The sequence below is a fragment of the Hirundo rustica genome, chromosome 4 (genome assembly GCF_015227805.2).
Source record: "Hirundo rustica isolate bHirRus1 chromosome 4, bHirRus1.pri.v3, whole genome shotgun sequence".
Classification (NCBI taxonomy): Eukaryota; Metazoa; Chordata; class Aves; order Passeriformes; family Hirundinidae; genus Hirundo; species Hirundo rustica.
The window spans coordinates 12,704,637-12,729,907 of record NC_053453.1 but is presented as its reverse complement, the minus strand read 5'-3'; the positions used below and the strand labels follow the sequence as shown (position 1 = coordinate 12,729,907).

Sequence of the window (25,271 nt, the reverse complement as noted above, 5' to 3'; positions counted from 1 at the left end):
TCAGGTATGTCCCAATGGGCCCCATCTGCAGCTGGGACAATGGCAGCAATGGACCTGAAAAACCCAGGATGTTCCAGAAGAACTTACCTAATTTATTTAATTTTGTCTCTTTTCTTCTTAAAATAGAAATGTACTGCTTTGTTTAGGACAAACACAAGTGCATATTCACATATTCAACACAAACATTTTGTTACAAATGGGTGTTGTCTTCATGTGTTACTTTGATTTCACATGGAATCCCTTTTTCTGTGTAGGAAATCAGAAAGAAAAAGTTTTTACCCCCCCCCCCCACAAGTGAAGCTGACATTTCACAATTCACGGTTGAGAAAACAAGAAGAGAGTAAAATGTATTTATATTTCAGTATCAGAAGGTATCCCTCTTTGATCTTATTTTGCCTAGGCTCAAGAACAGCCAACAGGCTAATGACACCAGTGGCATTTATGACCAGCACTTCTCCCTGCTGCTATAAAATTTATGGGCATTATATGCTACCTGGACCAGAAGGCTCTTGTAGCGTTTATGAGCTTTACAGGAGAGCCAGGGAGTGAGGAACTCTGAAATCTTACAGAAACTATTGAAATTCCAGAGACATAGACGGGGAAATTTGCAATTCTTATAACCTTTTTTGCATAGGAAATAGATTTCTATCAATCAGGCGGTATAGGGGCATTCCTATGGGAGTACCTAACTGAAATTAGCCCAACAATCTCACTCTAAAATAGTAAAAGGCTCCAGTCTGAGCTAACATAACAAACTCTAATTATTAGTTGTAGCTAGCTTTGAGATAAGATTTCTGTTGCCTTTCCTCCAGCTATTAATAGCAACATAGAAAGATGAAGGTTTATGTTGTTTTTTCCCAAAGGTTGAAAACTCTGGTATGTGCTAGGGACTGTAAATGTTGAAAACTGCTGTATAGTAGCCCTGAGGTTCCACCACAGCTTCTGTGACTCTGAGAAAAAATTACAATTAATTAATTTAATTTTCATGTGTGTTTAGGTAGATTTCTCATGATAATAATAATTTTAAAAAATCTCTATAATCTTAACTGGGAAAGATTTTTGCCCTTTTGCAACAAGTCTGGTGAAGCAGTCATAAGGAGAACCTTAAAAAGTGACGCACAGTTCAGTTGAACCCTGCATACACCACAGGCTTTGGTGTCCCAGACAGCACTGAAGTAATGGCAGACACAATCCTAAAACCCACTCTGACTATGACACCTCTGAAGAGACTGATATCCAGGGGAGAGAAATAAATTGAAATCTAAACTGCTTCTTGGTTTACTGCAAGCAGACTCTTGAAGAAAATCCAAAGCTTACACTGAATATGCTCTTCAGTAATTTTTTAAAATATCCAAACTAATTTTATAAACTGAATTGAATATTACATTTGGCCTCCCATGTGAACCAGGGGGAAGAAAGGTTTTGACTTCCTTAGGGAGGTGAAATCTTCAGATGAATAAAGTTGTACCTCCTCAGTTAGGAGCTGTGTGACTGCTGGGGCAGTCGGGCCCAGACTAAGAAAACAAACACCAGCGTGCAGCAAGGAGAACTAATCTCAAAACAAAGCTTATGAGCTGCAATCTCATCTTCCCTGACATCGAGGGTTGAAAGCAGGACTGAGAACATGTCTAGCAGGTGAACTGAGGTGCTAATTGTACAAGAAAGCAGCAGATTCACAGCAGAGAGAAGCACCTTTGAATTGCTCAGCCTGGAAAAGCACAATGTGGGTAGAAAACATTTAGAGACATGAAGGAGGGGAAACCTTGAGTCAAGTACTGTCTCCTGTAAATCATCTCTGTGCTAAGAATGTTTCTAGAGGTGTGTCCTCCAGAGGGTCTGTCTGCAAATCACTTAGGAATATTGGCAGGTTCTCCACCAGCCCCAGCCGCAGCCTCTGGAGGAGGAAGCACGGTTTGGCTCAGCCAGAGCTTCACAGCTCTGCCCTGAGAGGCCTGGTAAAACATGCCACACTTTTCTACATCTTCAGTGATCCTGAATAGCTTATTTATATACTTTCAGCTTCCAGCAGATCTGGAAAATACTCATTCTAGAGATCAGCTCCTGGTTATTCTCATTTCAGTCTGGACTGCACTGAAAGCACATTTTCATGGACGCTCAGCTTCCCAATCTATTGTCCAGTTTCAGTCATGATGGACAATAGAGCAAAAGTCTTGGGGAAAATTAGGATCTTACAGACACCCCAGAAAGCTGTAGTCTACACAGAGAAGACGCTGTGGTTCAAATACCCACAGGCATACCTGAGCCACTTGTGAGTCCTAAAAGAGGTGTGCAGTTGAATGGTTGCCTGTATATTGCTGTCAAAATACTCTGCAAGAAGAGACTGTAGCTACATGTGGGGACAACAGAAAATCTTACAATATTTACTATATACTTACAATACTTACTATATACTTACTATACTTACTATATACTTACTATAATTCAGTCCTAAAGCCAATCAAGCAAGACACATAAATGTGTAGACATCTAGGTTTTGAAAGAACAGTTGCTTGCAAAACTGTTTGTTATCTAATTAAATTTTCTCTCCATTCTCTACATGTTGTCGATAACCTCCGTATGAATGTTTATGATCTGCCTGAATCTACAGACCAAAACCAATAACTCAAAATGCACAGGATGAAGTGAATATGTCAGTACTGCATGTTCCTCCTGATGCTGTACTGGAGACTAATTCTTTAGTCAGGGTAACCCAGCTGGCTTTTCGTCCTGTACTGGCTCAAACAGGGGTTTCATCTATGGAGTGTTACAATGGGCAGTGAAAGCATTAGTAGTAGCTCAGCAGGGCCCTGAACTGAAGTTATCAAAACCAATGAGCATGTTCTCACATGCGTGCCCAGGAGTTTGGCTAAACTAGGTAATGGTCTTGATTATAACCTAAAAATGTTATGACTCAATTTAAGAAAAAGTCAGATTTATTCAGGTTACAGGTATTTTGGGCTGGATTAACAATTAAGGTTAGTTTAAAAAGAAATATACAACTTGCATTGCTTGCTATTGGACTTGGATTGATCTGAAAGGATTCATTTATGATTATTTATGAAAGCACATATCTTATTTGTAGAAAAATCCCAAAATAATGATGAAGCTAAAATTACTACTGACTTCAGAAAGTCAACATTTTTAATTGCTTCATACCAAAATTCAATGATTTGCTTGCTGACTTCTGATGCCTTCTGAAAAGGGAGAAATTAAAGTTTTTATGTTCACAAGTAAACATTTTGTGGAGAGAAAGGAAGAATTTCAGGGAAATTAGGAGAGGCTCATTGGAAAGTTAGAAGGAAAACCATGAAGGTATGATTTTGAAGGCTGAGTGAAAGCTGAAAAGTGAAGACATCAGATGACTCCTTTTTCATACTGGGGAGATTAATTCCTTGTATAAGTTCATTAGGAGTGTATGGTATGTGGTGTATGGTAGCATCTCCCCCTGTTACGAGTGCCATAATCAAAAGTATTACTCATAGATGAATTTATGTAAAAAGAATGGGTATTTTCCCTTTCCCACAAATTTTGAAAAGCTGTCAAAAGGTATTTTATCTGTCCATTAGCTCTCATCACAGCCCAATTACATCAAATTACAGACAGAGAGTTTTTCATGATTGCACTGAAACAGAAGTCCAATGTTGGAAACAAATTGTGAATATGTAGGATGAGTACATAATGTACTGTTTCATATACAAAGTAAAATCTCTATTATGCATAAGCACTTTAAAATTTCTTAGGATGTAACTTGGGATCTTGCTAGCTCCCTTTTGCTTCCTAAGTCAAAGAATTAAAGAATGTTACATTCTCTGCCATTTAAATGGGAATTTTAAACAGAGTGAAACTAAAATATTTCATCATTAAACTATCGGCTGCACACAGCAGAATGAAAAGATTTGCTTCGACATCATAAAACTTGCTCTGGGTTCTTGTGCAAAGCTTTATGTTTTGGATAACTTTGTCTTTCAAGACCTGAAGGTCATATGTACAATATCTCTCTGTATTTCAGAGAACTATGCCTTGCACTCTTGGAAGTGTGAGAAGGCAGAATTGCTATCAATTAAGAGCCCAAATATCTATGATTCTATAAGAAAAAAACATATAAAGCTCATTAGTAGATGTCTTAAAATGTATCCATTACGCACCTAATTTATTTTGAATGAAAGCTACAAATAATTTTTAAAATAGAAATGCAAGATTTCCTTAGACATTCTTAATTATACAAGTACACAAATACCCAAACATAAGTCTTTGTTGCTTTCCTAACCAAAATAAAGATTTACATGAAAAAAAATTCATAAGCAAGGTTATGAAAACGCCCTAAACCAAACCATTAACCTCCTTCTAAGAGAACTGCTTGCCATCAATTATGTGTTAGTTGTGCAAAGGACCACCATAGTTAAAAAGAATGCAAATGTGGAGAAGAATTTTTGTGTCCTATTCCTCTCTTAGAGAGTCCAAATGTGCCTTTTGCCAATAAAGGACTTGAAAGTTGACAGAAAAGCATTAGACACAACAGAAATCCATCACTACAGAAAAGCCTGGGAAAAGGAGATATGACAAATTACATGGGCTAGATCTCAGCAGCCTGGAGTCCCCACAGATCCTGTGAAAAATGAGGCGTGTGGATTGACAATACAGGTAGCAGAATGTCTCTCTCCTGAAATGTTGACTTGATCCAGCTCTCAATCATTGTTGTGTAACAGACGAGTGAGGCCAATAGTTGTATAAAAAACTAGCACAAATGAGATAAGAATAAAGGGGAAAATGTTCTTTGGTTAATTACTGCACTTTGCAGGATGTACAGACAACCCATGTTAGTGTGGCTGCTCTAGTACAATGCTGTGGTGAGATGAGATCTGGGGCTTCAGCTGCTCCCTGGGCAAAATGGGCAAAGGGAAAGTGGGCACCTGCCACTGAGAGGAGCAGGGAACCCAACTCACTCCCCACAGAGGAGAGGGATGGTGCCCTTATCCTGCCAGGAGAAGTTCTGCAATCACAAATATGAAGGAGAGAAGCTCATATTTTATCTGGTACAGCAAAAACCAGGCAAAGAAGGGTGGAACAGCTCACTCGGGATGATACAGAAAGCATATGACAGCAGTAGGCTTTTGGCAAAGGGCACTTTTCCCTTTAATCCCTCATTTTACTACCTGTTTTTGGCATAAGGCAGCACAAGTTCATTCTCTGGGAGTTTATGCTATGAGGTCTCTTGTGTTGAAAAAGAAGTGGAGGAAGGAGCAAATGGAAAGACACAATAGTACTCCAGAGCAGCTCAGGCAGAAATGCAAACTAATAAAAATGATGATGATGTTAATAACAATCCGATATGTGAAATAACTACAGCTGACATATGATCTATTGATTAAAGTCTTTCGTATGACAGGATGTCAGCCAGCAGAAATAGGAAATCAATACCTCATTTAACAGCGAGGAACGACTCAACCTCCGCCAGGCCAAAGAGAGAGGGCTGCTTGAGCAGACAGTATGAATTTATTTGATCTATTTTTGTGAAAAAGAAAGGTTTAATTATACTAAAGATTGTGTTTCCTTGAATCCAGCAGGGAAGGGAGAGATGTTAGGTAGCTTATGAACAATTAGTCAATCGAATCAAACAGTAGTGTTCATGCAATTCAATGCATGTTTCTGGGATGTCAAGGTTTTTGGATAAACCAATGACTGCAGATTCCAGTAAACATGAATTTAAGTATATATAGGTAGGAAAGATAATGTTATCAGGAACTTGCTTATTATTTATATGTTTGATGCAAAATAAAGGTTCTGCCCCAAAAATTCATTGTCTGCCACTAGGAGTTGACAAGCCACAAAAAACATGTCCATGAGGAAGCCCTGATGGAGGAATGTTCTTCTCACTAGATATGAGAACATTCCTCCGGGTAGGAGCACATAGGAGTATCTATTGTTCCTGTTGGCCTCCTGGGCCACAGGAGTTTCCTAATCCATGCTTCTGGACATGCACACAATTGAGAGGGAAATTTTTGTCCCATCTATTTTTTTTTGTGTGTGTGTGTGTGCATGTGTTTTGTTTTGTTTGTTTTTGGGGCAGCCATTTTAGTACTAAGGGTATTAGTCTGAATTCCTATAAATGAAACTCTGGTGAAAACAGAGCTAGAAATAACTCATGCATTTTTAATGGGGAAAGCAAGATAGCCCAGAACACAGGATCCGTGGATGGAGTAGATATCATATGACATTTTTTGTAACTGGGTTGTGTACAAAAGATCTGCTGCTTCATGAACCCGAAATTACTAAGGACTCAAAAGGAGATAATTCTATGGTTTGCAGGTTGTGATTTGTGGGCATCTTATAAGGAATCATACTTGCCTTATTTATCTTCCTAAGAAGAGAATAAGGCAATAAAAAAAAAGACATGAATGCAACAAAGCAATCTGTAAAAGTACACAGGAAACACTTCACCACACCAGAAATATTGCATTTTCATACATACAAACCATAAGTTTGCAGAAAAAAACCTGCTTTTCTGCAGTTTCACAGTAAAAAGGTGTTATACATGTAGTTTCACAAGAGCAGGTTTACCACAAGCACGCTTGTACCTCCAGTACCTCCCCTACCATTTTTCTTCTCCCCCACAGCTCGCTCCCTCTTGCAATTCTGAAGGAAGAAATCCTTCAAAGGCATGTTTTTTACCCAGGAAGCATGTGTGAAAATGTAACACCGAGGGACATGAAAAATGAACACCTCAACAATACTGGGTGCTCATCCCTGGAGGGGAAAAGCGACAACTTTGGTTAGATTCCTTACTTTTTCTTTGCCCACAACACTTAACTTCACCATAGTGTAACTACTTCTCTTTAAGTTGCCAGGATGGTGGCACTTGTTCTCCCAATAAGAAGGGGTCGAGGGAGGCACTGAAGAATTTTCCACCACATTCCTTTTTTTTCTGTGTACATCTCCCCTGAACACAGAGATCCTCTCCTGAACAAAGCCAAATTCCAGTTGTTTCTTTTCAGGAACTGGAATTAATGTTTTTTGTTTATTCTAATAAAATCTATTTCTTGTTTCAGCAATTTCTTGTTTCAGATGGGTTTTATTTAATACATTATTTATTACCAATACAACAGTCCCCTGATAACATGGCTGCAAGTGATCTTTTCTTGCAGCCTTGTTCACAATCTCAGTGAAGAGCCAAAGATCAAAAGAGCAAGAATGCTAAATAACCTGTTAATCAAAAATATTGCTGCTAAAATTGACCGGCAATGTATTATGGGGAAATCCACAGAGTCATTGGTAATCCTTGTCAGTTTTCTGTTTTAAAAGAGGCATTTGTTTCCAGAGCAATAAATGGTTCACAAAAATAAATTAAAATCAGACTATGGAGAATTAATGAATCCATAATTTCAATATGCAGAGATAAGGATGAAAGCAAAGTGTTAGGCAAGCATGCATTTTTATTCTTCTTATTTTTGTAGCATGCCCAACAAAGAGTTAATTTATTCTTGGTTTAAGAAAGAGAAAATTTAAGCACACAGTCTTGACTTGATTTTTAAGTTTTCCTGCTAATATAACTGTTTTCTGTAACTATCAGTACCAAGCACCACGTTCAGAGTATTGTACATTCCCAGTATTTGGTACAGCAGAGTAATTAAACCCTATCCCAGACTCCTAGGAAATGCAATAGCCCAATCATGTAACAGGCTCACTGGTTACAGGGAAAACACCAGGCCTCTGGGGACCTTGGAAAGATTCCAATATCCAAGTTGTCTTTTCTTAACAAGCCATTAGCTCACAGCAATGGTGACGAGGGTAGATGTCCCCTGGTTTCAGGCAGAGTTGTGGTTCAGAGAGCTCTCTCATTGCAGCCACACGTCCAGCATGCAGCAATGTGAATCCTCATGATCTGCTGGCACAAGCATGCTGCAGTGCCACAACCTGCTCCTCTAGGGATGGGTGGAAGGGCTCAAGCTTGAAAAGAGCTTTGGATCATCATTACCTGTAAAACCACGGCTTCTCTTGGGATTTGCAGTGCACTTGCTGCAACATTACAAAGAGCAACTCTGTTTTTTAGCTTAATACAGGCAAGGCTACTGCCTTTAAAAATCCCCAACAACACTGTTATTTTTGTATGGACATCTAGAGATTCAGGATGGCACAAGTGGTGTGGTGATATTTTAGAGACAAAGCACATGATTGTTTTAGTTTCACCTCTGCAGCTCAGGCAAACCGGTGCTGAAGTGGAGGGGAATCAGCCAGGGTAGCTAAGGTTGGGATGCCCCAAACAGAGCTGCTATATGTTCCCTAAGAACAAGTACTGGATCTGCATGGAGGGTAAAAAAGGTGACAATTATTTGGAACAGGAATGAAAACAAACCCTGAGGCATTTTTCAAGGCCTGAAACCTGTGATCTGGTGCTAGTTGGGACACAGACATTCAACACAGATATTTGCCTACCACAAGCTCTCTCTGTAATAATGTAAGAATGGCACAATTTGAGGACACTGAGACATGTCTATTCTAGAAATTTCAATAGTAGGTTACAGCTTTATTATTTTTAAACTGTCCTGTGATGGAGATATTCTCCTCCTTTTACAGCTGAGGATCCCATATTATGCAGACTATCAAACTTGTATCATGTTTTGCTCCAGGCTGCCTGATCTGCCTCCCAAAAAACCTGCCTGCAACTCTGCATTCCGTGGAAATGCAAAAACCTTTGGGCAAGTGCCACAAGACCTGAAAGCCCACCACTGCACAGTGCCCCGAAGATGTGTCTGGTAGCATATGACCAGAGTCCCTCGTGCCCCTGTCCACCATCAAGCACTCCCATGCACAGGTCTCCAAGCCTGGCCTGGCAGGTTCTGTAGCTGGGGCAGTCCAGCCACACCTTCACCACAGAAGCATGGTCTTAGTGCAGAAACTGGACATGATGTGAAATACTGCAATGCCCAGTGAACAGCTACCTTATCCTCTGTGACTTTCTAGGATTGTTCTTGAAACTGTACAGTTTGAAAATCTAATGCTGCAACGCAGGATACCAGCTGACATCTCAGGAGGAATTTTTGAACTCATATAAATTAATTATCCTTCCTACCCACAGACCATTTCTTCCACAGGCTTGGACAATTTGTTCATCAGCTACTGTTAAAAAACAACCTAATTTTCTCTTCAAAGCTATTTTTCATTTAGTATTGTGTATGAGTGTTTTCTGTATTAATTTCCATAGATCAAATATTTTATTTATGATTTCTTGAAGCTTAATTTAAAGCACCAAGGCTAGACATAGAATCGTAGAATTAGGCTGGAAAAGACCCCTCCTTGAAGGAGGCTTACATAAAAGATGGGGACAGACTTTTCAACAAGGACTGTTGCTATAGGACAAGTGGTAATGGTTTTAAACTAAAAGACAGTAGATTCAGACTACACATGAGTAAGATTTTTTTTACTGTTGGGGTGGTAAAGCACTGGAACGGGTTGCCCAGAGAGGTGGAGATGCCCCTTCCCAGGAAACATCCAAGGTCTGGTTGAAAAGGTCTCTGAGCAACTTGGTCTAGCTGAAGATGCCCCTGCTCATTGCAGAGGTGTAGATGGCCTTTAAAGGTCTCTTCCAATCCAAACCATTCTATGAAATCTATGATTCTGACTGATTCCAAAAGGCAAATATATCATATACTAAGATAATGGACTTTCTGGATTCAGCAAATGAAAGGCAGCAGAAGCAGCTGCACAAGGATTGCAGATGGCACTGGGGAAGGGCAGGGCTGGGACCAAACACCTGCTGAAAATGAGAAATGGGAAGGTAGAAAGCTTATGGGTTTTACTTTCATTACAGGTCCAGCCCTGGGCAAGATTGACACACACTGTTAAAGTGTTTAAGTGTTAAAAGAGCTTGCATCGTGTTGTACAAAGTGTACATGCTGTCATGGCCATGGACAAGTCAGAAATGAAACAGAAACTAATAAATCCAAATGTACCTGCTCTATGTCTGAACAGACAAAATCCCCTCCAGGGCCCTACCAGCACACCTGAACTTTGATAACCCTGTGATGTTCTGCTGAGCAAAGGCTTCCAGCTGTGGCAGTGAGTTTCTACCAAGCTACAAAACCCTGAGCTAACCAGAAAAATCTGTTAAGGCTGGAATTGGATGGATTTTCTCAGGACAGATGTTAACTGTCCTTTTCCAGTTGCAGTTGAAGGGAGGAATTAGCCAAGTACTGGCTGAGATTTATGAACCCTGGGGTGTACTGCCTGCACAGGCCTGCCTGGTGTGACAGGTCTGCCACCCAGTAACATGCCTGGCATGCACAGGAACTCCCCAATGAGAGATAGAATGGGCATGAGTGAAAAACACATGGCCAAAGCATTACCTTCGCATTTTCTAGAAATCTCACACAATGTCAGCAGTTAAATCCATAAAGGAATCCCAAAAGGCAGGACCTTTTTTCTAAGGCAGAGGCAAATTGCTGAAAGTTTTCTTCTTTCCCATGCTCAGAACAAAGGGCTGTTGAGGATAATTTGTGGGGCAGCTAGTGAACCTCTTCGACAAAAGTGTAAGGCTGACTTTAATGTATTCCTATCACAAGCAGCGAGGACGTCTATTAAAGAGCACTGAACTCCAAAACCTGCTTTAAAGCTGTTAAATCTGATCTTTGGTTCTTCAACACAGTTATGAAATACATGAAGCCAATTGGCTGCACAGCAGCTGCTGCAACTTCCCTGTGTAAGTTTTGCCCCCACCACCAGGAAAAGTGCTTCACCCTGGGAAAAGCACTATCGAGGCAGCAGCAAATAGAAGATGGGCACCATCTGCCAAGACCTAATTTCTCATAGATCGATTCTTTGTTGCTAATGACACAGAAGGAGATGGTTGTATTTGGTCACCTCAAACCCTGCGATAACGTCTGGACCAGAACACCAAACCAGCCTGCACTATGCTGCAGTACAGTCTCCTCCTCTGCTTTCCCACCTCTAAACACTGCTGGGAAGGACGTGATGTGAGTGGGGAACAGCGAAGGAGGCATTTCTAACTGTTTTGAAGAATATCTTGGAATTAGGCAGCACAAATATGGGTTCAATTTTCAATTTTGGTTAAACTCCTTCCATGCTCAGTTTTTTTAAAGAAGATTCTATGTTGTTTAAAGCCAGCTCTCACCAGTCTCAGCCTAGGTAATGGCTACTGGAAAATGGTTTAAAGGAAAATCTTGTTGTGTCTTCCAGGGATGCCTTCAAAGCAGGGCTTTAGACTTGATAGCTACAATAACAATTTTTTATTTGGAAAATCCTATTGGATCTTTCAGAAGAAATCAGTACAGAAGAGGGAGTTAACCTCTGTCCATATAATGTGTCACACAAAGAACCAACACGTATTTTTAAAACAACTGTCTGCCTATGCTCAATACGCTTCCTAATCACAGAACTTTAAAGATTGTTTGCGCCCATGTTCCTTTTGCAAATGTCAAGATCACTAAGGGATTAACTGTAACATTTTATAACCATTTTTGCTTCTCAAAGGTTCAAAAAGAAATTCTTACACCATGGGAATTTTACTTTTTAAATTTTTTTTTATTTGCCAGATTGTGAGATCAAACAGAGCCAAACCAATTATCCACAATTCTCAAATGGCAAACATGCAAAAAAAAATATTTGTAGCAAAGCAAAGAAAGTGCCGAATTTCTTTGTAATGCAACAGAAAAACAAGATTTGCAGCATTTTTAAGCACTTTGATTAAAACTCTCAGTGGGACAATGCGTCAGGTGTTACTGCAAGGTCAGCTCTGCTGAACGAAGCTGAACCGTATTCAGTCTCTGATTTTGCAGTTATGTACATCCTTATGTCACTACTTGGGACTACTGAAGCACAAAGCCAGAGTGCGATGTGTTCAATTTGTCCTTCAGTTGCTCCATAAAGCAGGAAAAACAGCCCCAGGTAAGGCACAGCCACACTGTGAGATTTGTGGAAGGCTTGGAAGAAGCCCCTGAGCTTTATCTTGGGAGTACTCTTGGACGACAAAAGCAGCAACAGGAAAGATTGGTCACCAACAGAAGAGCATGGGGAATAAAGCAGCTTCCAGAGATGAACCAGACTTGCAATGATGGCACATTGTCACAGTGGATACGGCTTCAGACCTTGTTACATCCTGGGGGCAGAGGGCCTGCAAAGCTGCCCGATGGAAAAGGACCTGGGGTTGCTGGTCAAGAGTGGCTAAACCTGAGCCAGTGTGTGCCCAGGGGGCCGAGAAGGCCAAAGGCATCCTGGCTTGTATCAGCAATAGTGTGGCCAGGAGGACCACAGATTGTCCTACTCTACTCAGAATCGCAGAATCAGTCAGGCTGGAAAGAAACAGCAGTGTTCTTGTCCTGCCGTGTGTCCTGAGAAGGGCAACAGAGCTGGTGGAGGGTCAAATCCTTTGAGAAGCAGCTGGGGGAGCTGGAGTTGCTGATTCTGGAAGAAAGGAGACTCAGGGGAGACCTTATCACTCTCTACAACTGCCTGAAAGGAGGTTGTAGCCAGGTGGGGGTCAGTCTCTTTTCCCAGGTAACAAGAAATGGGACCAGAGGAAGTGGTCTCAAGTTGCACAGGGGAGGTTTAGATTGGATATTAGAAAAAAATTCTATCCTGAAAGTGCTATAAAGCATTGCAAGAGGCTCTCCACGGAAGTGGTGGAGTCACCATCCCTTGAGATATTTAAACGACATCTAGCTATGGGGCTTAGGGACATGGTTTAGGGGGGGACTTGGCAGTGCTGGGTTAAGAGTTGAACCTGATGAACCTATTCGTAGGAATAGGGTAAAAAGCTAGCCTGTCATTTCTTCTAAGTGCAAGTAATAAACAATCTGTAAGCTCCCATATGAAACTATTTTGAGAAGAAGTTCCTTTAACACAGTCATTTATTCCAAGGGTGAAAAATAAGTGCACCTGTAATAACAAGGGATTTGTCCCATGGGAATCAGTAAAGAAAATATGTAAACAATTCGAGAATAGATAGATTTGATGGACAAGTAAAATACCTCTTACAAACTAACAGAATAATTAACAAGAAAGCTATTAACAAACTAGAAGTTGTCCTCAAGGTTAGTAAAAACTGTATAAAAGACAGCATGCAGCCATAATAAGGAGGCTTCTGAACTTTTATGGTGTCACCCTATGTCTCGTGACTGCCTGAACAATGACAGATGATCTTAAAGGTCTTCTCCAACCACAGAGATTCTGTGATTGCAATGAAGAAAGCACTCATGATCAGCTTGGGCCTCTGAAAATATCCACTTTCCGTGCAACTTTCTGGCTGCTGCAAGTAGAGCACTGCTGATCTGAAGAGTGCAATATGTAGTTATGCAGAAACATCGTTTGCACCCTTATAGCCCAATTACATAATCGCAGTGCTATATAAAGAGGTTCTCCACAGGGGACCCAGCAGGAACACTCAATAGTCCCTTCTTACATGCAAATTAAGGATCTGAAGGCTGACATGCAGTGAAGCTTGAAATGTGAAAACAGCACACTGAAAGTTCAATATACAATTAACCATAAAAGCAACACTGCTTCAGTTTTTAGAAGCATTTATAATACAATGTCTGAGCTGATTTAATAGTATGGAAAAGGTAGCGAGTGACAATGTCTCTCAGAGGAACAGAACAAACAGGTGCATTTAAGTCACATACATGTGATGAAAGTTGTAAGTGGGAAACAGATGATCAAGATGCTCAAGATTTTCAAAAGTTGACTATAATTCTGAAGATTTTTGGTGTTGTCAAGTTGCACTAGAGACCTATTTTCAGAAAGTGCTGAGTAACTCTTCTCTGACGGCAACATCACTGTATGGCATCTTAAACCACGTACTCAGGAACCATGACATCCTCAGTGATAGTGGTTTTTGATGACAGCCACCAGAAGGACAAGATGCTTGGCAGCAATTATCTCGGGTCACATAAGTGCTCAGCTCCATATTTGTTGGGACACAGACTGCTCCTCTGCCATTTCTGTGAGACCTGAATGCAGCCTGAGCTTACCCAGGTACTAGACTCAGTTAAGGTGGGGACACATTGAATTAATTTTTAAGAATGTCCTTTCAGGATTGTTCCACTTTTTTGTTATCAAAAGAACTATGAACTGCATGGAAAGGACAGTTAAAACTCTGCCCTCAACAAATATTTGATAATTTCTAAAAAGGTGGAAAAATTGTGCGTGCAGAATACAGAAAATTGAAAAGATGAAGAGCCTCAGGGTAAGGGAAATTTGTGGAAAAGCTTCTGTCTTTGAGTTCCAATAGAAAGACTGACAGCTTCAAATTTTGTGAGATAATCCAGATTAACTCCTGTTCATTCTCTCTTCTCCTCTTCCTTTCCTTCACCTCTCTCAGCCGCCTGCCATATTTTCTCTAGCATAACTTAAATTTCAAATTAATCATTTACTTCAAGTTCTCTCACAAGCAAGTTTATTTCACTCTTCTGAATGGAAGCAAATGAATTTTATTTTCATGGCTCACTCTCCCAATGCCTTCTGCACGGTCTGATACATTAATGCAGATTATCATTCTGTGCACTTTTTGCATTAATTCTCAACTGACTGACCCTCTTCATCTGTAATTATTACCATGACGGTTTTGAATATCATTAAACTCTTCTCACCGACTGCATTAACTTTAAAAGGTAATTTGATTAATTCTGCAAGCCACTGGTAGATAGAGATTTAACGCCTCATGGAATTTCTGCATTATCAGTATTTTGCAGCAACTAGATCTGAAAGATAAACAAAATCCTTGGAGACCAGATGAGAAAGGTTGGTTGTTTTTGTGAAAGATTTTAAGTAATTTTGTTAAGCTTTAAAAACAGTGTTCTAAATTGTTTTTCCCAGAATTACAAATGGATCATTCCTCTGCATTCCCCCACAGTACTGATTTAATAACTTTTCATTTCTGTGAAACGCATATATTTCCAGAGCTCAGCCAAAGGTTCTTCACTTGGGAAAACACAATGTCTGTGAGGCAGCAAAAGTTATCAACTGATAAATTGTAGAACAATATAGCCTGCCAAAATAGTCAACATGTAAAGACTTCACCTAAGTTCAAAACTTTGTGGAGAGCAAAGACGCATGCTAATGCAGCATCAGTGTGGTGTCACATACAGCTGATGCTGGTATGTTTAAATGAAAGTACTGGAGGATGGTGAGCTTGACAATGGTGTAAAATACAGTCATAGCATTACTGAGCAGCAACGTATTGCATTAATGGCCCAGTGCAAGCAACTGCAGATAGTAATTCTCTAGCAGAGATTTCCCCCTTCTCCTCCTTAAGCATGTCCGACAGCTGTACTGACAACAGCTCTTTTCTGTGTCTACTACTTCAAGGGTAGCAGAAAGCAATATTCATTAAAATTTCATAAATGTTAGCAAAGGCTCAAATTACAGATTAGAGTAATGAATTAGGGCTACAAGATTCCTTGCATGGCATATATTGAAGGGCAATGGAAATAGAAATCTCCCAAGGAAAAGGAGTTAATGGAGAGGCAACAGCCGTAGAAACCATCCTTCTGACCCATGCCAAAGCACATCAGCTCCAAAGACAAACTGCTAGCCTGGGGAGGCAGAGCTGCTAGAGAAATGATGAGTTGAGTGGTTTGTTTGAGGTCTAGTAATAAGTACAAGTTTGAGTCCTTCATGGCACAGGTAGCAGAAAAGGACCATAACCTTATGAAGCACTGTGATACACTTCCACTTTTCAGAGGGGAGTAGTTAGGGGCTTTGTCTCTCCTTGTATCGGGGTTTTCTCTCATCTCTGGGGTTTGGTTGCTTGGGCCAGACAAGGCTAGAAAGGCTGCAGGTGTCCAGCTTCAGAGAAAGCTGTGGGAAGCCTTAGAAGCTCCTCTGCTCTGCTGAGGAGCTGCATTTAAACAGAGGATCCCACCCCCACTGTCTGTCTGTGCTGTGCTGCCTGTGTCCCATCTCGCAGCTAGGCTGGATACAACACTGGGAGTGCTCCCGTGCTGCTGAGACTGATGACAATGTTATCCAGAAGGACATGCAAAAGGTGCATAGGGAATGATATTTTTTCTTTTTTTAGTGAAGTGAAATACTGGAAAATCATCAAGCAGGATGTTTATAGCACATAAAGGGAAAGATTCTTTTTCCCCTACGGAATGAGTAATTGAACTGTGAATGCAACACTGCAGAATGCTGTAAAAAATAAATATAGAGATTAGAAAATAGATCAGACAGATCAATTTACAGAGGATAAATTCATACTCATATTCCAGACAATTGGACTAGATGATCACTGTGGTTCCCTTTTCCCTTGCAACTGAACTAGGCTATTTTTATTTATGTGTGTGTGTATATATATATATATATATAAATTTTTTTTTCATTATAGAACTAGGGTGAGGGGGTTAAGTCAGACAATTCAGACCAAAATCTGTTTCTCATATTTATGTTGAACAATTTTTCAGTGGTAACAGGGATTCATGGACACCATGAATTTATCACATTATCTTCTTGAGATAATAAGTATTTCTTCCTACAAAACTCACACATTTGCACATGCACTGTGGCTTGTCTGGGACAATACGTATGAGCACAAGGAGGAGCACAAGGTAACAGGGCTGGCTAAATGCTGGGATGCTTGACCTGTGGGTCTGCAATGTCCCACTCCAGCAAATGGGACCTTACCCACAAAGTTCTGATGGTGCAAGTTCAGTAAGATCTTGAGCTTCTCGTGCACTCCTCTGCTGTCCACAGGCAGAGTTTCAACTCCACTGTTACCCTCTGTGGGTGTTCTAACTACTCTTGTAGTTGCTATCTCTACAAGCCAATTAAGCATCTGCTAATGATGATCCTATCGTTAGATCAATCAGGGACACTGACCTAAAAAAAGCCAGGATTTCTCACCAGTCAGCCTGGCTTTGTTGTCACCTCAGGAAATGGCATTATGTATTTGTGCTGCCCTACTCCAAAAGTCTGCCTACCTCAAACTGTGCTCAATATCCACTTGAATGTATAGACACACCGGCTGTCATAAAGCAAAGCGTCAAAATGCATAATTATACTTTTTGTGTGCACCTCACTGGCTAAACTGCATAGAATTATTTCTATTTCCTAACTGGCCCAGTTTAAATGTTGTATTAATGAAGTACAAAAAACTTCAGAGACAAATTTTTGGATAAATAATGCTGCTTTGTTTGATAAAATGTATTTTTAATTGATGTGATTTAGGTCATTAATTTTCTGTGTCAGTGCAGTGAAATGGACCTAAGTCTTTTCCAGGCCTGCATTTCTATTACTCTGTAACATCTTTCTGAATCAATCAGGTCTTGGAAATAGTAATGTGTCAGATCATTACAGACAAAAATATCTATGGCGAGTTTGCACAATTAGAACATCATTATCTTCATTAAACTTCAATGTTGTTTGAAAATTCTGATTTTTTTTTAAAGTAGACACTGTGAGAGCTACATAGCATGTTTAGAGGATATATGACATACAAAATATATGATGCTCTTGAGTTTTCCTGAAAAACACTGGATGATATTTGCAAGATTTGATTTACCAATAAATATCTTAGTGAGTGGAAACTTCTTTCCAGTGCCTATCAGTCTCCTTTTTTTGCCAATTCACTGCATATACACATAAATCTTTTTTCAAGCTCCAGCTGCCATGATACTCAAATTACACCGCAACAAAGATTTCCCTTGAACAGAGAGGGAGAGAAAATACAAGAAGATCAAAATGAAACAGCAGAATACTGCTTCCAATACACATTTCATAAGGGTCTGTATTAAGAGTGGGCTGGAGCATGACAGGGGAGGACAGAGGAGAGGGTTGGCTGCAGAAGATGCCACAGCCATGGCTGTCCTGCTGTCACAGGGCTGGTGGCACCCACGATGACAGTGAGAACCCACCCTGTGGCTGAGCCCCTTTCACAGAATATGCCCCCATTCTTACATTCCCCTCTTTATCTCTTTCACTTTCAGTAAATCAGAACAGACACTTTTCAATTTACATGCTATTACTTCCTGAATTTCTAAAGCCCTTACTACTGCCTGGGCTGCCTCAATGCACACCACATAAATTGACCATGGGCCAGTTTCTCCTGGTCACAGTGTGGGTTTGAAAAGGCAGTTTATAATTCTCTCCACAACTTCAACATCAGCAATAAATCCTTCCCTTAAAATATCTTTGGGCATCATTATTAATTTTTTAATGCTATACTGTGAGTCATGGGTGTTACCAGTGTGACCACACTCTGTTCAACTTTAAAACATTTAAATTTGGAATTCACAGCAGACGATTTTTGTAATGGAAGATAAATGAGTGAGACCTAATTTCAGTATTATTTGTTGAATATATGTAGGTAATGGACTGGGCAACGGTCGTATCACACAGACCATAATATTTTTTAATGCATTTTGTGACACATACATGTGTGCACATTGCAGACAACACCAAAATCCAAGCTAGCATATATGGAAAGGAGGCAAAACTGACACCAAAAATCCCTTTCAAAAATTTGTGTCCAGATGGGTGAGGAAAATAAACCATGCTCTTGAGGTACAATAGTGTACCTAATCTCCCTTAAAAGTGGAAGCAATCTCATTTAAAATAAGAGGTTTTAGGCTGGTTTAGATACAAGGCAGATGCCTGTAACTGCTGAGAGAGCCAGAAGCAGGAAAATGAGCAAAATGTTGGTAACGAAGCATTTTTGCAGCAGCTGCACTGTGCTGCAAAACAAACACAGGTCGTTAATTAGCAAAACATCTTCATCCATGACCAACACTTTAAAATTTGAGAGAGCGTTTAGAAATAACTGAAATATTCAGAATATGCTGTTTGTTGAGATTTATTTTTCATCCTGTTGGTTTTTAAAGCTCGTGCACTGTAAGAGGCAAGAAGATATTTGTTGCACTTCACCATTAGAGTCTGTGAGAGTAAGGTATGAATGCAGGCAGCAGGCATTCAGACACAAGAGCTCCAAGTCATCTTCATAAGAGAGACCTATCAAGGGTGTCACTGGGACTAGACCTCAAAATACTTTTATCCCTGACCAAACTCATGTACCAAACCCTGTGGAAAATGTATTCTGCAAGTTCCCTCAGGTAAAGGTTTGGGTGCATCAGAGGATGCCTGTATTTAGACATCATCTAAAGTAAAAAATAAATGGCTCCATTTACCTCTGCTGGGATGGCTGGTTCTCTCAGTTTCACTTGAATGCACGTAAAATTTTCATCTGAACTACAAAGGCAGATTTTGATGGGCCACAAAATGCTCCAACAACCATTAAAAGCTCTTTTATCTATACTATAGTGAAGAATGCTGTTAAGCTTAACCTGCCTTTTTTGAACATTAGATACACACAAACTGACCAAAATAAAAGGAAAATGAAGAAACCACAAGGGAGAAAGTTTGTTCCAAACATAACCCAATAAGCAGAAAAAAAAGGAGCGAAGATGATGAAGAAGACATGTGATAGTAGACATGTGAGTGTCACACCCTGTCACACCCATCTCTTCATAGTATTTTTTTCCTTTGAATACTTCACAAAATAGAGCATTTTCTTATTTGAGAACAATATTTTTTCCCCGAGAAACTTAAAAAAAAGGACTCCCTTTGTTTTGCTCTGCCTCTTATCATCTTCTATTGTAACAAGTAAGGTATTGATATTTCATAACCCAATGGCTAAATTTAGTAACTGTTTCATACTTGGAAGCAGGATAGCAAAGTTCCCTGACTCCAAATCTTTGGGCCTCAGAGAATAATGGCATTATCTAAAAATATGTAGCTTTTCAAATATAAACACATTTCACTTTGTCAGCATTTTGCCAGCTTTTTCAGTGCACTGACACCAAACTTATTTTCCTTAACAAAGTCTTTGCCAGGATGGAAATCAGTATTCAGCACTAAAAAAAGCACAACAGCTTGCTGAGTCTCCTGACAATAGAGGAAAGCACAAAAATCGCATTTTTATTAGTTGTATCTTTACAACAGCATTTAAATACACAGGTGAATTCCCAGTATATAAACAAATATTTATTACTAACACAATAAAATATTTATAGCACTGAAAAGCTATTCAAGAATATAGAAACTATTGTAAGCTTCAATATCAGAGAGCTTGTAAATGAATGCATAAATAGAAAAATTATGCCTTAATTTAAATGCATTCGTTATTTAAATGATCTGCAGCTTTTAAATCATTTTTTAAAAAAGCTAATTGAAAGCACAGAATATTTTAATAATTTAAAAGGGCTTTCTGATTAATTTATAGGATTTATCTCCTTTCATTTTTGCTGTAAACCTTGCACAGGTGAGTTGTGCAATTTGCTCCACAAATTATTTCAGGTTGCTCACAAATGTTTTCTTGTCTGGTAAAGTTCGACAAAGCTAAAGATCAAATGGTTACCTTGGATCAGACACGGAACATAAGCAGCTTGCATTAAAAGTCAGGTAACTTTTTTATATTGGTGGTGTTGCAAAAGAAGCAGAATTTTACACGGGCCCATTTGAAGATCACTGAATGGGAAAATAGCTGGGTTTTGCACTCTAAGACTATCAACACGTCTAGTCAGTAGAGGTTCCCACTGAATGTCCTTGTTGCAGGGTCAAATTTCTGTAAAAATGATTGTACTGACATTGGCTGCAGTTTCAGATATCTTAAACATTTAGTTACACCATCAACTAAAGGAACTTATCAAATCATCTTCTGAAAATGGGGCAAACCTGAAGTCCTTGGAGAGATCTCCCACAAAGGGCATTCTCAGCTGCCATTAAGACAGCTGCAGAAAAGAGCTTGGTGCTAGTGAAGTTCAGGACAAGGCCCAAGGGAGGAAAAGATGGAAGTTGTTGGAATACGTTCCCATGCTTGTGCTGGTGGTGCAGCAGTGGGACAGTGGTGGGGAAAGGGAAAGCAGAGCTGTTGTTTGCCAAGGCCAGCTGCAGCAGGGGAAGACATTCAGTACAGGCCCTGGGAAGTCAGACCAAACCCTCTTTAAGCAGAGGATGTGGTGGGAGCAGACAGCACCAGCAGGTTTAAAAAGGGATTAGGCAGGATCATTAATAAATGGGAAGTGGAGTAGGCAGGGAAGCTGGAGAAGTTCAAAGCAGTGGCAGGAGAAAGTGGCTGTGCTCATGTGCTCTTCCCAAGCCGTTTTGCCACCACAGAACTCAGAGCATGGGGTAACACAGACCCTTTTTCTGCCCAGGATGGCATTCCTTATGTTTGTACTTTCACACTTGAGATGCCAGAGTGAAATGCTACAGAGCAGAGAAAAAATAATATCACAGCCTCACAAGAACTAATTGGAGTTGGAAACCACAGAAAACAGCCTGACTATTCAGCAAATTTCTGTGAGAGAACCATTTGCTGAGGCTGGTTAGTTGTGCATGAAGATGAATGGCATAGCTGGCCTTGGTGGGAAACTGCTCCTGCAGCAAGCCCATCCCAAGTTCTGTAGGATTACTGATACGGATGTCTCATTGACACATAGGGCACCACCAGCAGCTCAGTTATGGGAAACAACACAGGAAAACCACTTTTCACTGCAAGAGAAGCCACGCAGCAAAACGGCTCTGGACTTGCCCTGGCTAAGATGTGTCCTGAGCAGCTCAGACACCGGCCAGAGAGAGACAATTACTTTTCTTTGGTCCATTTATCTCCACGGATTACAGGGACCAGGCGATTTAGACAGTTACATCCAGTTCATGGCAGAACTACATCATCCAAGCCAGACAAGGCAAAGTTTTCCTTTTATAGGGGTGTCTTAAAAAAATCCAACTTGACAGCAGTAAGGCAATTGATAAACTAACTATATTATCTCACTGCTTTTTTCAGTCCTCTGAATACAGTCATCCACTGTCTTGTCTTGTATTATACCTGGCTGCCTTTATGCCTCATGTTTGTGGAGTACCCAGTCCTGCTGTGTGACTAGGGCTCCTCTGAACAACAGAAAAGCCAAGAAATAATAACAAGCTGTGTCAGAAATACAGTGTTTTAGCAGGGCAGAAATTACCAATCACTGGGAGCAAATTTTCTGTTATGCCACAGGCTGTGGGTGACCTTTTAAAAAGTATAAACTTCCCTGTTGCTGACTTTCGCACACCCCAGAAGTACAGCATGATTAATTCTCTGCAGACAGTTCAGATGCCTTAAAACCACCTTTCAAACACTTCAGGTGACAGAACTGCAAGAGGAACATTCACCTTTGCTATGACCTTGCTAGGTACAGAGGGACAAATGCTACTGTTGAATCAGGTTCATGGGACTCTCTTTGCCTCTCCCACTGCTGGTAGCTCTCCCACCCAAACTGGTCATCAGAGCTAAGCAGACCTCTGGAGAGCACAGAAGAATTTTGATGCTTCACATTACAGCTTTAATTTCTGTCTGAGCACTTAGGAGTCCTGGGCCAGCCTAGAGCTTTTCTTGTGATTTAAGACACTGTAATATACTTGTCATCCTTTGGGCTTAAATGTATCTCTGAAGTAATGCAGTTGATCTTTTAACTTCTAAAGTCAACTGGGAGCTAAAATCTCCTGAAGTATCCCATATCCATTTGAATTAAAGAGAAATTATGTATGCTTTCAAGTCTACTTTTAGTTAGTGCAGAATTTATCACTTGGCCATATCTGTATTATTAATTTTTTGTAGACAGACAAACTTCATTTTTTTACTTCTCAGAATGTACTAGTCTTTTTTCTGTACTAATTCAGTAGCAGTTAGTAAGATGTAGATTATCAGAAAGCAGAACATAATGTGAGCCTCAGACCAGATGTGAAAAGTGCTTTATTCTTGGAAAAACTGTTTGATATTGAAGTCTATGGTCAGAGGTAAAGTCTGATCACAGAAAAATAAAGTGTAGAGTGAAATGAAACCCAAGGAAAAGTGAAAAACACGGTTCTGAGAAGGGAAAATATCTTAACCTATGAACATAAGTCACGGGAATGAGTGAAGACATGGGAAAAAACTCTATCAAAAGCCTCGAAAAGGACAAGGTTTTCCTTCCATTTTCACTCTGCACAAATCAATTTATTGCAGCTGGGTTTTTCAAGTGTTAGATTTGCCTTGGAAAACATTTCTGACCCTGCTGGGCTACCGATTTTAGGGTCTTTTTTGTCACACTCCTGCAGTAAACACATACACAGAGAGTCAAAAGGAGTTCTCGTATTGCGGAAATACCAAACAAGCCTTAAGAAACAAGATTCAAGAGTAATTGTAAGGCACAGGCTTCCTTCACCTGGCCCCTGACACCAGCCACACTCTCCAACATAAATACCATCCCTATTTGGGAAGCACTGACTTGCTTGTGGTTTTTTTTTCCCCTGTGCTTCCTGAGAACTCACTCTTGCCCAGGTCTTGCCTCTAGTGTTAAACCTCAAGTTTTTGCTTCCTTCTGGTGGGAAGAGCCCGACAGGTTTGTGCAGCGGGGTGCAGCCCAGCCAGGTGGCATAAATACCGCTGTAGGGCGGTGCCGTAAGTATCGAAGATAGAAAGCTTCATGTCCCTAAATTTTTGCTTCAGCTCTCAGCATGCTCTACACAGAAAAGTCACCCAAAAAGTTACAATTTTCATTTTTTTTTTTCTGGGAAAGCAGCCCAGGCTGTTTTCTGGCAGTAATGTTATGGTTGATGAAGTGTCTAGAGGAAACAGCCAGAAGCTCCCTGCAAGGCCCAAATGGTCCTCCTGAAGCCTCAAAACCATTTCATTATGGGCACTAAGCGAGATGGAAATCAAGAGGGAAGCTTCTTCTAAGTCTCATCATAATTCAGTGATGTGGAACTTAAGTGTGCCTACAAAATTGACTTTGTTCTTTTGCCTTTGCAAAGTCCTTCTTCAATTTACTCGGTTCTCCTTATTTTTTCCCCTTCATTTTCCATTTGCTGCTATGTCCTCATTTTCACCTTTCATTTTTTCTCTGACCTCTTCTCACAGTCCCACTGCATTTTCTATTAAACTGCATTTTCTATTAAATTTGAAGAAATATACATTTCATACTGGTTTTTACAGAATAAATTCTGTATTGATTGAGACCTATGAAAAACTGCATAAAAGAAAAAAGTTAAAAAAAACCAGAGGAAGTAGGTTCTGCCTGTGATCCTCTGCCCTGTGAGCACAGATTATACCCACCAAGAGAGTTTCCTCATCGTCTTGCAGAGAGTTGCGTTGCTCATTAAATTGGATCTGAATTTTCTGAATTCAGGCGATTCTTAATATAACAAAGTCCCTGCAAAGAAGTTGGCAAAGGATGAGGACATTACATGGAAATTTGACAGCAGTATTTGATATAACAGATGAAAAATCATTTTCTTCATAAACGTGGTGCTGAACTAGAAGGAAAGTAATGTCATATTTCCTGATTTCAACCTTCTACAGAGAAATTGTTCTCTGTTGGACATTATGGTCCGCTCATACACTTCTCTTTAGAGCTAAGAGTTTCCACAGGGAGAAGTGGAACCTTGGGAACATTTTTGTGTAGGTAGAGTGTTAAGCATGTATCTCCTCATGTCTCCTGTCTTTTGCAAGGCATTGCAGAGGAACTGGAGATACATGACCCTGTGGTTTGGACCAAGTTGTCTGGATCATGCCCCCTAAAAAGTAAGCACTGTAGCACTTAACTGAGAGTGACTCCTTTTCTGGATCTGGTCCAAATCCTTCATTACAGTTTCAGTACTGGAAAAGTTTCTTCTAAGGCTAAAACTTATCTCTTGCAGAAGTTCAGCCTTTAAAGAGTAGTGACATGCATTACTCTAATGCAGCGTCCTTCTTAGGACACAATTTCAAAGATGAATCATGCTCATATGCAAAAGGTGAGAGAGTCAATTTTCTCTTATCAGTCCTGTAAACAATACACCTTCACTGTGACAAAAAATACCCAGTTAAAAGCTTAAAATAAAAATAGACCTTAAAATTGGCCTTAGTCCTGCCCGTGGTTCAGTGCTGATGCTATTTCAAAGGCCCAGGAGACTTGCTCTTCACACTCCTTGTGCCAAGCAGCAGGGAGGTGGAGGGTTTGAATACAAAGGGACAACCTTTGAAAGGGGCAGCCAGAAGCAGCTCTTGGCCATCAATATGACCCTGCTGGTAGATCCCCACAGGAGCCTGCCTTTCATCCTGGGACTGCTTCATGGCAGCAGCCTATGGACAGCAGGGCAGGCTGCTGTCATCCTCTCCTTTGGGCTGCAGTGGAGTTCCCTTGGGTCAAATCAATTCCCCTTTTGCTGCTTCAAAGCAACACAGCCACAATGGTGATAGTGTTTGGTGGTGCACCCCTCTCCTGAAGGTAAGACATCTGGGACTAAGTCAACCATGCTGGAAATTCTGG

At 40.3% G+C, this 25,271-nt stretch overlaps 1 protein-coding gene across 3 annotated transcripts in view; it reads right to left on the bottom strand.

Annotated features, from left to right (window-relative positions):
- Positions 1-25,271, bottom strand: part of LHFPL3 (LHFPL tetraspan subfamily member 3) — a 244,208-nt gene that overhangs the window by 129,442 nt on the left and 89,495 nt on the right. The window lies entirely within an intron of this gene.